Genomic DNA, 16287 nt, shown 5'->3' with positions numbered 1-16287 from the left:
CGCATTTTTTTAAAAAAAATTTAGACCCTGTTTATTCTAATTGATTAAATTAGTCCCAATGACGATTAAGAAGATGATTAACGTCCGGGTCCCCACAGGGGATCCCAGCAGTCATTAGATAGGTTTTTGTTGAAGTACTTTGCAACGAATTACTTCAACTTGCTGATATCAACAAATGTAATAGATAAACATTATGTAATGCTTCTGGTTTTATGAATGAAAAATCGCATTTTGTCATATCTTGGTTATCTACTACTTTTATTAATTGCATAAATAAATAATTGTTGAGAAAAACTCAGTCTATGTAAATAAGTAGAACGGTTCGTTTGACTTGAGACTCTTCAACTTCTTCACCATTATATGCAACCTGTCTATAAATAAGATAACAACAAATATTAAGGAACCAATAATTCGATATGTCTGACTCAAGCAATTAGGATGCCTGTAGCAGCACTCATATCTTGGTAACACCAGAGACACTTCCACATCTGGAAGCTTTGAAGAAGACCATTGTAGCGCCTTTACCCGAGCCACTACTAAACAGACTATTAAACATGCAACATTAAACTTAATAAAAACAATTAAACAGCGGAAACTAAATACTTAATCATCTTACAACCCAAACGAAAACAAAACAATAACAGCAGTCTTAAACTAATATACAAACATCATGAAAACAAAATTTAGAACGATAAAATGATAAACCACAGAAAACCTCCACTAGATCACCACTAAAACCCAACTGCTCTAGCCACTGCCCTGGTCGTCCGAGTCGTCCAACCTAAGACCTGCCCCATGGAATGGGGTGCCCAAGATGAAAACAAGGACGTGTGCAACAATCGCCCAATACGAGAATGTATGAGTATACAAACTGATATGATGCATGCGAAATGCAATATGCTCGGATATCAAGGATCAAGTCAAGAATCTCATGCTCAGTCTAGAGGCGCTTGAGTGTGTAGTCTCTGATCTGCCCTAGGCATGTTTTGTCTCCCACACTCATCATCAAGACGTGGACCTGCAATGTCCAGGTCATCAGAGCCTGCCGGTCCGGTCGGACACTGTAGCTCTCGATGCCCCATCTTCCACAATATAGAATAGGGCTGAGCTGCCCCAACAAACGAGGTATATCTCAAAAGATATCAGGCTCAACATGATATGTCATACATAATATGCCAAAGCAGTAAAACATGTATCATGCAACATATAAATATTCAGCATATAAATGTGTATACTACGCTTGGATATCTAAGTCAGTACATTACGTACATCACTGACAGAAAGCTCAGAACCTAGACAATACAAACATAATGAAATCACAAACAAACCAGATCAAACATGATACAAGTTCTCCCTAATGATCCTTAAATCACTATCTAAGGATTTAGGATTATACCTGCGTCTGTCGTCAGGCCGCTGATGATGTTTCGATCTCAGTTCACCGACCCCTCCTCAAGTCGATACCAGCTCCGAAACTTCCCGACACCAAAGTGCCCCAGAAACTGGCTAGAAAACCTAAGGTATGTCTAGAACTCTCTTTGAAAAATGCGGTGAAGGAAACAAAAGAATTCGGCTTCCATTTATAGACTGCATCCGGACTATTTCAGAAAATCCGAATCAATCTTATCTGCCACTTGTTAGAATCTCATTTTTCTAGTTGTATTTCTCGAGATAATTAAATCTGAAGTAGATCGGGTTATCCATTTAAAATTCGGTGGATACCAACAGCTTAATCCCGAATTATCAATTCCTTAATAATACTTAATTAACAACTCATTAATTATCTCTTAATTAATACTTAATTCAAAATAAGGATTCGGTCATTACATCCTCCCCTGCTTACAAAGATTTCGTCCTCGAAATCAAAACTGAAGTACAATACAAGTGAATAAAATACAACTCAAAACAAATGTGGATACTCTGAGCGCATACGGCTCTCTAACTCCCAAGTCGCTTTTGCAGTACCTCGACGTTGCCATTGCACTAGAACAAGTGGAATGGTCTTGTTTCTGATCTTTTCCTCTTTCCTACCCAGGATTAAAAGCGGTTGCTCGACATAAGTCAAGTCTTCTTCAAGTTGAACATCTGTCGCACCAAGAATGTGCGATTCATCTGCTACATACCGTCATAGCAACGATACATGAAAGACATTATCAATGCTGGATAGATACGGCGGTAAAGCCAATCGATACGCCAAATTTCAAACACATTCCAAGATCTCAAAAGGTCCGAGGAATCTTGGGGCTAATTTTCCCTTGAGTCCAAATCTCATCACCCTGCGGAATATGAAACTTTAAGGAAAATTTTTTCCCCTGACTGAAATTGTAGAGGTCTACGCTTGGTATTCGCGTAACTCGATTGACGATCTTGTGCAGTTTTAATCCTCTTCTTGATCAATTCCATTACTTCAATCGCTTGTTGCACTAATTCAGGTCCTTGCACTTGTCGTTCTCCTACTTCATCCCAAAAAAATGGAGTACGACAATGTCTACCATACAATGCTTCGAACGGAGCCATACCAATGCTGCTGTGTAGCTATTGTTATATAAAAACTCTACAAGCGGCAGATGATCATGCCATGTTGATCCAAAATCCAAAGCACAAGCACGCAACATGTCCTCAAGTGTCTGAATAGTCCTCTTAGACTGACCATCGGTCTCTGGATGATAGGCAGTACTCAGACTCAATTTCGTTCCCAACGCTTTTTGAAAACTTCCCCAGAACCTTGATGTAAAGCATGGATCTCTGTCACTGACTATACTTGTTGGCACACGATGATATTTAAGAATCTCTTGAATGTATAGTCTTTCCATGCGATCGAAATTATATTCCCGATTATACGGAATGAAATGTGCTGACTAAGTCAGTCGGTCCACAACAACCCAAATTGCATTGCAATTCTCAGAAGACAACGACAAGTGGGTGACAAAATCCAATGTTACAGGCTCCCACTTCCACTCAGGGATAGGAAGATTCTGAAGTAATCCTCCTGGTCGTCGATGTTCAGCTTTCACTTGCTGACAAATCAAACACTTGGCTACAAACTGGCAAACACTTTTCTTCATATATTTTGTACAGGCTCGTATTTTGTATTTGAAAATTTGCGGAATAATTTAAAATTTTTCTCTTTAAATAAATAACATGCCTCATTCATAAATAAACTGATAAAAGATTTAATGTTTAAAGTAGCAGCGGAATTAAATACTGTTTCAAAACAATCATTTAAAAATATTTCAACGAGACAAAAAATGAGTTTGAGCATAAAAATGATAAATAAGCTGAAACATGAGGTCCTCGGGTTCCTACTACTGCCGACCCAAGCTAGCTCACTGGTCCCCGCCCTCGACCTCGACCTCATTAGTACCTACAACAATCAAGTCTAGTGAGTCTAAAGATTCAACATGCATATATCATGGATAACAAGTAAATATATCATAAAATTCGGCGTAACGTAGAAATATCGTATCATAAAACGTAATGTAAAAATCGTTCATGAATAATTAAAAATACATGCATACTGAAAATCGTACGTAAAATGTTTTCTCGATAGAGCCCTTTCATAAAATAGCATATCATAACTTTCTGTTGAGATAATGTTCTACGCGAGTGACCCGTAACATAAGATGAATCGTCTAATCAGACTAAACCACAGTATACTGGGTGGCAGGGATCATCACAGCCCTTGGACTGGATATCCGTACCCATACATAAACATAACCAGTCGTAGGTCACCGGGTGAAGCAATAATCCCATAAGCTGAATCCCATAAGCGTGAGGTGGCCACAAGACATATTGCATATATCTCAAAAATAAACATTTTATATTATGCTTGTAATATAATTAAAAATCCTATTTTATTTTACTAATTGAGTTGGATCGTTCCCATGCTCGCTGCGACCTAATTTTAACATGAGGGACATGCAAATAATGTTAACTTGAGAATAGCTTTGTAGTTGGACCCAAAAACGGGGCCGACTTGACCAAGAACTTAAATTCTAACCATGACTCCGTACCAACCCGAACCGACATCGAACCATCGTTTAGTCATTGTCAAAATACGCCTAACATGATGAAATAATGCTCCTAAGAATTGTAATACTCGAAATTTGGTGAATGGAGGCCAAAAACATGAAACGCTCTTTCGAGAGTCACTTTGGCACATTGCACCGTAAATTCTCGTGCGACCGCCAAACTTAACCAAATCACGAATGGCCAAAAACATGACCTTTCTAACTCAATAAGGTACTGTCCAGTCCAAGGTCATAGGCTAAAAGCTAACCAAGAACTCAAACATGACCTCTGAACCAAAGACAAAGTTTTCGTAAAATTCTAGTGGCAGTAACTGTGCTTGCTTCGCTTTGATTACAAGGCTAATGGCCATTGGGGCCTGAACCATGGCTAAGGGCCCAAGAAAAACCAATCCAAGCAGCCACCTACGACAATCCAACGCTTCACCCGAGAACGCATATTGCACGCGTGGGGTGTTGCGATTGTTTTGCTGTCATGTATCATTCAAGTGGCCATGTGATTGACCATGGCATGATCTAGATATCATGAGGTATTGCGTGAACCATGGCTAAGGGCTAAAAAGCCAACCAAGATCCCCACCATCCTCAAAACCGAAACTACACATGCAGGAAAAGAAAAGGGTTCGAATGGGGCGCTTGTCTTGTTTCTGTCCGAACGACTTGGGACATGGCTTAAGCCACTTAGGGCTGACTTGACCATGTCCTATGCTTGCTTGGGGAGGGTCCTAGCCATGGATACTGGCCCTAGGCCAGCCATGACTCGAACACTATCCTACACAAGCCAATGACAACAAATGAACTTCGAATATGACACTTGTTTGTCACTTACCGAGTCGAGCACCTAACTTATGGTTTTGGGGCTTGAACCGCTGCGACTTTGATTGTTGCACTCCCAAGAGCAGGTTATCCACGAGGAAGCAAAGGTAATTACAAGTCCACTACATCGTCTTTTTATTTTTGTTTTTGTTTCTTTTTAATTTTAATTGAATCTTCAATGGGTAAATTTTAATTGTTCAAATTTTAATTTAAGTAGTTGAGATTAAAAGATCCACTCTTGGCATTTTAATAAAATTAACATTAATGAACAATATTGAAATCCACTTAATAAAATGGTTCCAATATATTAAATAATCATATTTATATTATGTTATATATTATTATCTTATAAGTACATAATGTATACCAAAACTTATAAATGTGGTCAAGTATTTATTGTGCTATATATATATTTGTAAACACTAAATCAAGGTTCCCACTTTAAATGGTTGGTAAAACCAAACTAACATTTAAATGGTACCAAGAAAATATTATTATGATATATTTATATATAGTAAATCAAGGAATCCAAGTTAAATGGTTGGTAAAACCAAACTAACATTTAAATGCTTCCAAGAATTTAATATTATAATATATTTATATATAATAAATCAAGGCATCCACTTTAAATGGTTGGTAATACCAAACTAACATTTAAATGGTTCCAAGAATTTAGTGTAACATATAGCAACAATAAATCAAAACTCCCACTTATAAGTAGGGTATAAAAATACTTAAAGAAATAAATATAACATAAACAATAAATAATGATTAAATAATATAAAACATAGATTCTTACCTTATAATAACCTTATTATCATGCCAAGAGCTTCACCTTATCATCTCAACTTTAGGAAGTTAGTTATTCATTATTCAAAGTGTAAAACTTTGAATATGAAATTAACATGCTAATTATATTTAAATGAAGAAATAAAAGAAAAATATAGAGAGAAATATTATGAACTCAAATATTTGTTCATAGAATGAGGGATATCTCAATACATTACAATTCACCCCTATTTATAGCCAAATTTGGGGAGACAACCACAAATAAAATATTATTTTTTACACATAAGTCTTCATTGGTGTTCCAAGAAATTAATATTATATTACACATCACTTTTGAAAATCTTCTTCTCCGAATTTGCTTCTTCACATAAAATGAAACATGTGGATAATTGAGTTGTCTAGTTGTGGTATTTTTTTCAGAATATTTGACCAAGTAATTTGAAAGATATGGTCAAAATACTAGAGCATGGTAAAACTGCCACTCCTTTGGTAATTTTAATTGTTGCTTAATTTGATCCCACTTGTGAGAGGATTTTTATCTCATGCTTGGCAACAATATTGTAGATCTTATAATCAACTTTCTACAGGTCCAAGAATCATCTTAATCCCATTTGCAACGCCAAGGTTATTCTTGTTTTATCGAAACTGTAAAAATTAGTAAAAACTTATAATTACACAACAACTTATATTTTATACAATTTATTATAAAACATATAATATTTAAACATTTAATAAAACAAAACTATATATTTATATTATAAAACATTTAATTAATGTACAATTTTTATGTTTATCACACCTCCCAACCAGCTTATTGCTAGTCCCTAGCAATTTAAGCGTTAATAGCAATACAAAACATATTGATTAATTTAAATAGAAATGTAATCAGAACTATCTAAGTGTTTAAATTAAATTTGAAAACTGTCAAAGTTATATCAAGATCATCATAATTATAATTTATGAAATAATTTGAGATGATTAATTCAAAGCTTATTTCAGGTAGTTAAATGTACACGACCTTCAGAAATTCCTAGTAAGAGTCTCAACTCCATATCCTCACATGTTAATAAATGTTTCAATTTATGGCAACGATTTCTCTCATGGAGTTGGAATACAGATAAATGCTCAGAAAAATGGTTTACAGAATGCAGACAGACAAACGAGCCAAACTAATCAAAAGATAAGAAATCCATTGATTTAAAATCCAGTTGTTCTTATTATATATTATCTTTTCCTGATTTTTTTTTTTTACATCATGGAATCAAACTAAGTTTATGCTTCTTGACCACATATTTATTTAATTTGTACAATGTATTTCTCTCTCTCTTTATTTTTTTTTATTTGTATTTTTATGAGAGAAAAATGGGTCGCAGCATATAACTTAAATTACATAAATCTTCAACATCTTTCTTTCTTTTTTTTTCCTTCGCTTTTTTTTTTTTTTCAGGAAATATCAATTTTTTTTTTTCAAAATAAGAACTCAAGATCTAAACAATTGATAGCCTCTCCGATGATCAATAAAGGCTCGCAAGCTGTTTTCTCAATCTTCTCCACTCACTCACAAAATATGTGTGAGTTCAAAAATTTTAGGCACTCTTATAAGGTATATCTTGGGCCATATACTTTAATACCTAATTTTATCACAATGGTTAATCACTAAAAAAGATTTCATAAATCATATTTTTATATTGATCAGAATATTAAAAATGACCTTTTTTCAAATAAAAATTTAAACATTCTTAAATAGATTAATGCATGTTCTAATTTAAATCTTTCAAATATGTAATGTATGACATTTTTGCAAAAATTACTAAGGTACAAACAATAAACATGGTTTTATTTTAAAATAATATTTAATTTTTTTTAAAAAAATTTTGATTTTTTTTTAAATGTGTTCTCCCCCCAATCAGAATACGACATTGTCCCTAATGTCAAAATAGCTATTAATAAAGAGTACATAATGAAAGAGATATCACCTGGAATTTTATTGAAGATAACAAACTGAAACAAACGCAAACCAATCCACGACTTTTGAATCAATGATCCAACTTCCTTTTCTTACTGCTTGATTGCGACCAATTGATCTTTGTTATCATCGGATCAGGCTTATGAACAAAAGCTTCCAAATCATCAATTAATTGATCGGCAGTCGAAGCACAGATGAGCATCCGTCGTGAATTTTCTGAAATGAAATTCTGTTCCACAGCTTTATCAAGAAATGTCAACAAACTGTCATAATAATTATTGATATTCAACAAGCCCACATGTTTATTATGGATATTAAGTTGTGCCCAAGAAACAATGTGAAAAATTTCTTCTAATCTACCAAAACCACCTGGTAGTGCGATAAAAGCATCAGAATTTTCAATCATTTTGGTGATTCTTTCATACATAGAAGAAACTTTTAATTCTTCTCCAATCGTAACACCTGTAATATTTCCTTCAGCTAAAGCTGAAGGAATAATACCCAAAACCTGACTACCTCCAAGATGAGCAGATGTTGAAACAGATCCCATTAACCCAATATTACCTCCCCCATATACCAAGTGAATTTTTCTCTCAGCCAATATCTTTCCAAGATTATTCGCTGCTTCTACAAACACTTCATTTTTTCCAGGACTCGACCCACAAAATACACAAATATTTTTCAATGTTTGTGCAGAGGATCCAGCCATGTTTTTACTTTATTTTTTTTTCTGCGAAAATAGAGAGAAAGATGAGAGATTTTATAGGGGTAATATGTTATCATGACAAAACTATGGGTCACAGCTGTAAACAGTGTAAACAGAATAAATAGTAAAAACAATAATGACACACATGCATATAAACAGTAGTGTGATTGTGGCTCACAATTTTCCTCTGGTTTTACGTCCAGAAACGGCTTCAACGCCTTCTATGAGTCGAGGATATGCTTCCCATCCAATTTTCTTATAAATTGGCAAACAGGGTCTTTTTTAGTCGGATTCCTAAGACTATGACTCTCATCTTGGAATTGTTTCCATAAACGGAGAAGTTCAATATGCACATGTCCACTAGAATGCGTCTCAAGAATCAATAAGATGTTATCTAAAGACTCCTTATTCAGCCCATTCTTAATGAAATCAATTTTATCTTCTCTGTTATTGGAAACACATCCCAAAGATCTGCATCGTTTGTCACAAGTCCATCTTGCACACTTATGACAAACCCCTAAACTTTTGGCCCTTCGTTTTTTCGCATAAGTGCTTTTTCCTAATCCAGGCAAATACCGAATGAGCAATGATTGTGGAACTTCTCCTCCTAATCGGACCTTGGCTTCTATTACAAGACGAATATCTTCTGGAATTCCTTTTTGCATTAGCAATCTCAATCTTTCACACCTTCCTGCATAAATTTTTCTTAGAACAATTTCAGAAACAGAGGGAAAATATTTACAAATTTTTGAGAGAATTTCATCCATTTTGAAAAGAAAAGAAATGATTTTTTTTTTATTTTTGTATCAGCAATTGTGGGAAACTGATTTAACCGACTATGAGAGTCACGGAGTACCGTTATCCGCCATTTAACCGGAAAAATAAAAAGATTAAGGAAACCTGAAATAAAAACAAACAAAATTAAATGCAACATAAAAATTTAAGGATCAGAAAGGGAAATAAACTCTTCTTGAAAGATTTCATTTTCCAAAAATGGTTTAAGCTTTTGTCCATTCACTTTAAAAACATCACCATTTTTAGGATTTTCAATATCCACAGCTCCATAAGGATACACATGCTTTACAACATATGGGCCTGTCCATCTTGATCGTAATTTTCCTGGGAATATGTGAAGTCGAGAATTATAAAGCAAAACTTTTTTACCAATCTCAAAAGATTTTCTAAGAATTGTTTTATCATGAAATGATTTGATTTTTGCTTTATAAATCCTTGAATTCTCATATGCATCATTTCTGAGTTCATCAAGTTCATTAAGTTGCAATTTATGCAATTTGTTGGCATCATCCATGCTTGAATTTAAAGTTTTGATCGCATAATAAGCTTTATGTTCCAATTCTACAAGCAAATGACAATGTTTTCCATAAACCAACCTATAGGGAGACATATTCAATGATGTTTTAAAAGTTGTTCGATATGCCCAAAGTGCATCATTAAGTCGCAGAGACCAATCTTTTCTATTTGAGTTAACAGTTTTTTCCAAAATTTGCTTTATCTCCCTATTAGCTAATTCAACTTGTCCATTTGTTTGAGGATGATAAGGAGTTGTTACTTTGTGAGTAATACCATATTTTTTCATTAATGAAGCAAATGGTTTATTAACAAAGTGAGTTCCCCCATCACTTATCATAGCTCGAGGAATTCCGAATCTACTAAAAATATTTTCTTTCAAAAATTTGATGACGATTTTATGATCATTTGTTCGACATGGAATTGCCTCTATCCATTTGGAAACATAATCAACTGCAACTAAAATATACAAGTATCCAAACGATGGTGGAAAAGGTCCCATAAAATCAATTCTCCAACAGTCAAATATTTCAATTTCAATGATAGGATTTAAAGGCATCATGTTTCTTTTTGAAATTGCACCCAATTTTTGACAATTTTCACAGATCTTGCAGATTTCGTGGGTGTCTTTAAACAAAGTGGGCCAATAAAATCCACACTGCAAAATTTTTGCAGCCGTTTTCTTTGAAGAAAAATGTCCTCCGCATGCTTCTGAATGAAAAAATTTAATGACACTACTTACCTCATTGTCGGGTATGCAACGTCGAAAAATTTGATCTGGACAGTACTTGAACAGATACGGATCATCCCAATAAAAGTTTTTTACCTCATTCAAAAATTTTCTCTTATCTTGGGAACTCCATTGCGGTGGCATTTTTCCTGTCACAAGAAAATTTACTATGTTAGCAAACCAATGTGTAGTAGTAACTGAAAATAGATGTTCATCAGGAAAATTATCGTTAATTGGTGTCATTTCAAAAGATGATCCTGTTACTAGTCTCGATAAATTATCGGCTACGACATTCTCGGTTCCTTTTTTATCTTTGATCACAATGTCAAATTCTTGGAGCAACAAAATCCATCGTATCAGTCGTGGCTTTGCATCCTGTTTCGTCAACAAATATCTAATAGCAGAATGATCAGTAAACACAATAGTCGTTGATCCAATCAAATAAGAACGAAATTTATCTAATGCAAATATTACAGCAAGTAGTTCTTTTTCAGTTGTGGAGTAATTCATTTGAGCATTGTTTAAAGTTCTACTTGTATAATATATCACATAAGGCTTACCGTTTCTTCTTTGACCCAGTACTGCACCGACTGCATAATCACTCGCGTCGCACATGATTTCAAATGGTAAAGACCAATCAGGAGGTTGCATGATAGGAGCTGATGTTAAATGTCGAATGATTTTATCAAAAGCATTTTGACATTCTTGAGTCCACTCAAATGCAGTGTCTTTTGTTAAGAGGTTACAAATGGGTTTAGAGATTAAACTAAAGTCCTTTATAAACCTCCTATAAATCCAGCATGACCCAAAAATGAGCGAATTTCTGTAATGGTTTTTGGAGGGGGTAAATTGGCAATGATATCAACTTTTGCTTTATCAACTTCAATTCCATGAGATGACACGACATGTCCCAAAACAATTCCAGAAGTAATCATGTAATGACATTTTTCCCAATTTAAAATAAGACCTTTTTCCTCGCATCTTTTTAAAACTTTTTCCAAATTTTCAAGACAATTATCAAATGTATTCCCAAAGACCGTTAAATCATCCATGAAAATTTCCAAACAATTTTCAACCATGTCGCAAAAAATGCTTAGCATACATCTTTGAAATGTTGCTGGAGCATTGCATAATCCAAATGGCATCCTTCTAAATGCAAATGTTCCAAAAGGACATGTGAATGTAGTTTTACCTTGATCTTCGAGTGCAATGGGAATTTGATAATAACCTGAATATCCATCAAGAAAACAGTAGTATGGATGACCTGCTACTCTTTCTAAAATTTGATCCAAAAATGGTAATGGAAAATTATCTTTTCTAGTGGCATCATTTAATTTTCTATAATCAATACACATCCGCCAACTAGATGGGACTCGACTTGTTAACAATTCACCTTTTTCATTTTTTATCACTGTGATGCCCGATTTTTTTGGAACTACTTGTGTTGGGCTTACCCACTTACTATCAGAAATAGGGTAGATAATCCCAACATCAAGTAATTTGAGAACTTCAGTTTCCACAACATCTTTCATGTGTGGATTTAATCTCCTTTGTGGTTGTTGAGATGTTTTAGCATTTTCTTCTAAATGAATTTTGTGTGTGCAAATTAGTGGATTAATGCCCTTCAGATCTTTTAGTGTCCAACCAATTGCATTTTTATGTCTTTTAAGCATTTCAACTAATTTACCTTCTTGATCACTTTCTAGTTTGGAAGAAATTACCACCGGATATGTTTCATCTTCTCCAAGAAATGCATACTTCAATTCTTCTGGCAAGGGTTTTAACTCCAATATGGGTGGTTCGTCTTTGTTCTCATATTTCGCCTCAAATTATTTCTCTGATCCTGGTAACGAGTGATACCTGATAAAATCATCAAGATCAATTTCAATATTTTCTTTAACAGTTTCAATTGAACAAATATCTAATTGATCACGAGTACTCCCTTCTTGAATGTTTTCTTCCACAAGAGTTTCAATAAGTTTTTCATCTTCACTTTCATCTCCTTTGTCATGTGGTTGCTTACAAAGATTAAAAACATTGAGCTCCAAGGTCATGTTACCAAATGACAACTTCATTATTCCATTCCTACAATTTATAAGAGCATTAGAAGTTGCTAAAAATGGACGACCCAGAATTACAGGAATTGCATTACAAGCTTCGATAGGTTGTGTATCTAAAACTATGAAATCGACAGGATATACAAAGTTATCAACTTGGACCAACACGTCTTCTACCATACCTCTTGGCACTTTAACAGATCTATCGGCAAGTAAAAGTGTTACCGAAGTAGGTTTTAACTCGCCTAGATTGAGTTCTTGATAAACTGAATATGGAAGTAAATTCACACTAGCTCCAAGATCAAGCAAGGCTTTTTTAATCTTTCGTCTCCAATAATACAAGAAATAGTAGGACAACCAGGGTCTTTGTATTTCAAAGCATTATTATTTTGAATGATTGCACTTACTTGTTCTGCTAAAAATACTTTCTTTTTCACATTCAATTTTCTTTTCACAGTGCACAAGTCTTTCAAAAATTTGACATATGATGGTACCTGTTTTATTGCATCTAATAAAGGAATATTAACTTTTACTTGTTTAAAAATATCATATATATCAGAATTCAAATTTGATTTTTTTGTATTTTTCAATGCATGAGGGAATGGTGGTGACACTGTCTGTTGAACCTCCTCTTCGCAAGTTATGGGTTCCACTTCCTTACCCTTTGGAGTTGATTTATCATCATCTTCACAAGGTTCAAGAATGGATTTTTCCACAACCTTACCACTTCGAAGGGTAATAACAGATTTTACCTGATCCATCGGTTGAGTTCCAGAAGTTCCAGTTTGTGTATGATGATCCTTGGGATTAGGCAGAGGTTGTGAAGGAAATTTACCTTTTTCATGAACATTAAGTGCAGATGCAAATTTAGCAAGAGTATCTTTCAAATCTGTCATAGTTTGAGCAGTTTGAGTATTGATAGACTCTTGCTTTGCAATGAAAGAATTCAAAGTATCTTCCAAATTTCTTTTCGGCAGAGGAACATATGGTGCATAATTTTGAAAATTTTGTTGATTTTGAAAATGTGGTTGCGGAAATTGTGCAGCATTATCATTCCTCCAACTAAAATTTGGATGGTTTCGCCAACCTGGATTGTAATTTTGAGAAAATGGTTCAAAATTTGGCCTTTTGAAATTGTTCAAAACATTGGCTTGTTCATGGAGACATTCTTTAAAAGAGGGCAAAGTGGGACAATCTTTTGTAAAATGATCACTTGTATCACAGATGTGACACGCAATTTCTTGAACAGATTTTAATTGACCATTCTTTTTCAATTCAAGTGCCTCAACTTTTCTTGCCAAAGAGGTAAATCTAGCTTGAAGATCATGTTCATCTTTCAGAGTGTACATACCTCCACCAGATGTAGGAGATTGAATCTTGTTTGAGGGTTCGATTGTACCTATAGTGTCCCAATTTTGAGCATTTTCAGCTAATGAATCGAGATACTCAATTGCCTCGTTTGGATCTTTATCTTCAAATGTTCCATTACACATAAATTCAACCATTTGCCTATCTTTAGGTGTTAAGCCTTCATAAAATTGAGAAACAACTCTCCAAATTTCAAAACCATGATGTGGACAAAGATTAAGCAATTCTTTGTATCTATCCCAACACTGATAAAAAGTTTCTCCTTGTTTTTTAGTGAAAGTGATGATTTGCCTTTTGAAAGAATTTGTTCTATGAGATGGAAAAAACTTTTTCAAAAATTGTTGTTGCAATTCATCCCAAGTTCGAATGGATCCCGATCTAAGATTTTGTAGCCAAGTTTTAGCTTTATCTTTTAAAGAAAAAGGAAAAAGCTTAAGTCGAATGATGTTCATGCTACAATTTAGATCATTATATGTGTTGCACACTTCTTCAAACTCTCGTAAATGCATGTATGGATTTTCAGAATCTAAGCCATGAAAGTTGGGCAAAAGTTGGATAATACCAGGCTTAAAATTGAAATGAGATGCATCAGGGGGAAAAACTAGACATGAAGGTGCACTAGTACGTGTAGGATTCATGTGATCTCTATGTGTTCTTCGTCTATCATGATCATGTTGAGATTGAATTTCATCTTCATTTTCTTGGATGGGTTCTTCCGCCATGTTTTGTAAAAATAAAGGGTTGTTTCGAATGAGTCGACCACTAAGTGTACGTGACCAAATGCTCATGCAAATGCAAATGCAAAAGAATAAAAAACGCACAAAAGCAATAAATATTCAAATAAATAAAAATAAACTATAAACAAAATTAAATAGACTTGAAATTAAATTATACTTCCCCGGCAACGGCGCCAAAAAATTGCTGCGACTTTGATTGTTGCATTCCCAAGAGCAGGTTGTCCACAAGTAGTATAATTCGATGAGTCCGAATATCGTATCCACGAGGAAGCAAAGGTAATTACAAGTCCATTACAATGTCTTTTTGTTTTTGTTTTTGTTTCTTTTTAATTTTAATTGAATCTTCAATGGGTAAATTTTAATTGTTCAAATTTTAATTTAAGTAGTTGAGATTAAAAGATCCAATCTTGGCATTTTAATAAAATTAACATTAATGAACAATATTGAAATCCACTTAATAAAATGGTTCCAATATATTAAATAATCATATTTATATTATGTTATATATTATTATCTTATAAGTACATAATGTATACCAAAACTTATAAATGTGGTCAAGTATTTATTGTGCTATATATATATTTGTAAACACTAAATCAAGGTTCCCACTTTAAATGGTTGGTAAAACCAAACTAACATTTAAATGGTACCAAGAAAATATTATTATGATATATTTATATATAGTAAATCAAGGAATCCAAGTTAAATGGTTGGTAAAACCAAACTAACATTTAAATGGTTCCAAGAATTTAATATTATAATATATTTATATATAATAAATCAAGGCATCCACTTTAAATGGTTGGTAATACTAAACTAACATTTAAATGGTTCCAAGAATTTAGTGTAACATATAGCAACAATAAATCAAAACTCCCACTTATAAGTAGGGTATAAAAATACTTAAAGAAATAAATATAACATAAACAATAAATAATGATTAAATAATATAAAACATAGATTCTTACCTTATAATAACCTTATTATCATGCCAAGAGCTTCACCTTATCATCTCAACTTTAGGAAGTTAGCTCTTCATTATTCAAAGTGTAAAACTTTGAATATGAAATTAACATGCTAATTATATTTAAATGAAGAAATAAAAGAAAAATATAGAGAGAAATATTATGAACTCAAAGATTTGTTCATAGAATGAGGGATATCTCAATACATTACAATTCACCCCTATTTATAGCCAAATTTGGGGAGACAACCACAAATAAAATATTATTTTTTACACATAAGCCTTCATTGGTGTTCCAAGAAATTAATATTATATTACACATCACTTTTGAAAATCTTCTTCTCCGAATTTGCTTCTTCACATAAAATGAAACATGTGGATAATTGAGTTGTCTAGTTGTGGTATTTTTTTCAGAATATTTGACCAAGTAATTTGAGAGATATGGTCAAAATACTAGAGCATGGTAAAACTGCCACTCCTTTGGTAACTTTAATTGTTGCTTAATTTGATCCCACTTGTGAGAGGATTTTTATCTCATGCTTGGCAACAATATTGTAGATCTTATAATCAACTTTCTACAGGTCCATGAATCATCTTAATCCCATTTGCAACGCCAAGGTTATTCTTGTTTTATCGAACATGTAAAAATAAGTAAAAACTTATAATTACACAACAACTTATATTTTATACAATTTATTATAAAACATATAATATTTAAACATTTAATAAAACAAAAACTATATATTTATATTATAAAACATTTAATTAATGTACAATTTTTATGTTTATCATGAACCCTTGATCAAACTTGACCCTAA

At 33.4% G+C, this 16287-nt stretch overlaps 1 pseudogene; it reads right to left on the bottom strand.

Moving 5' to 3' along the window:
- Positions 1-295: 295 nt before the first annotated feature.
- On the bottom strand, positions 296-14490 carry LOC140824166 (uncharacterized; annotated as a pseudogene).
- Between the last annotated feature and the right edge of the window lie 1797 nt (positions 14491-16287).

The sequence above is a fragment of the Primulina eburnea genome, chromosome 2 (assembly GCF_022965805.1).
Source record: "Primulina eburnea isolate SZY01 chromosome 2, ASM2296580v1, whole genome shotgun sequence".
Taxonomy (NCBI): Eukaryota; Viridiplantae; Streptophyta; class Magnoliopsida; order Lamiales; family Gesneriaceae; genus Primulina; species Primulina eburnea.
This window is presented reverse-complemented; position numbering and strand designations above follow the sequence as displayed.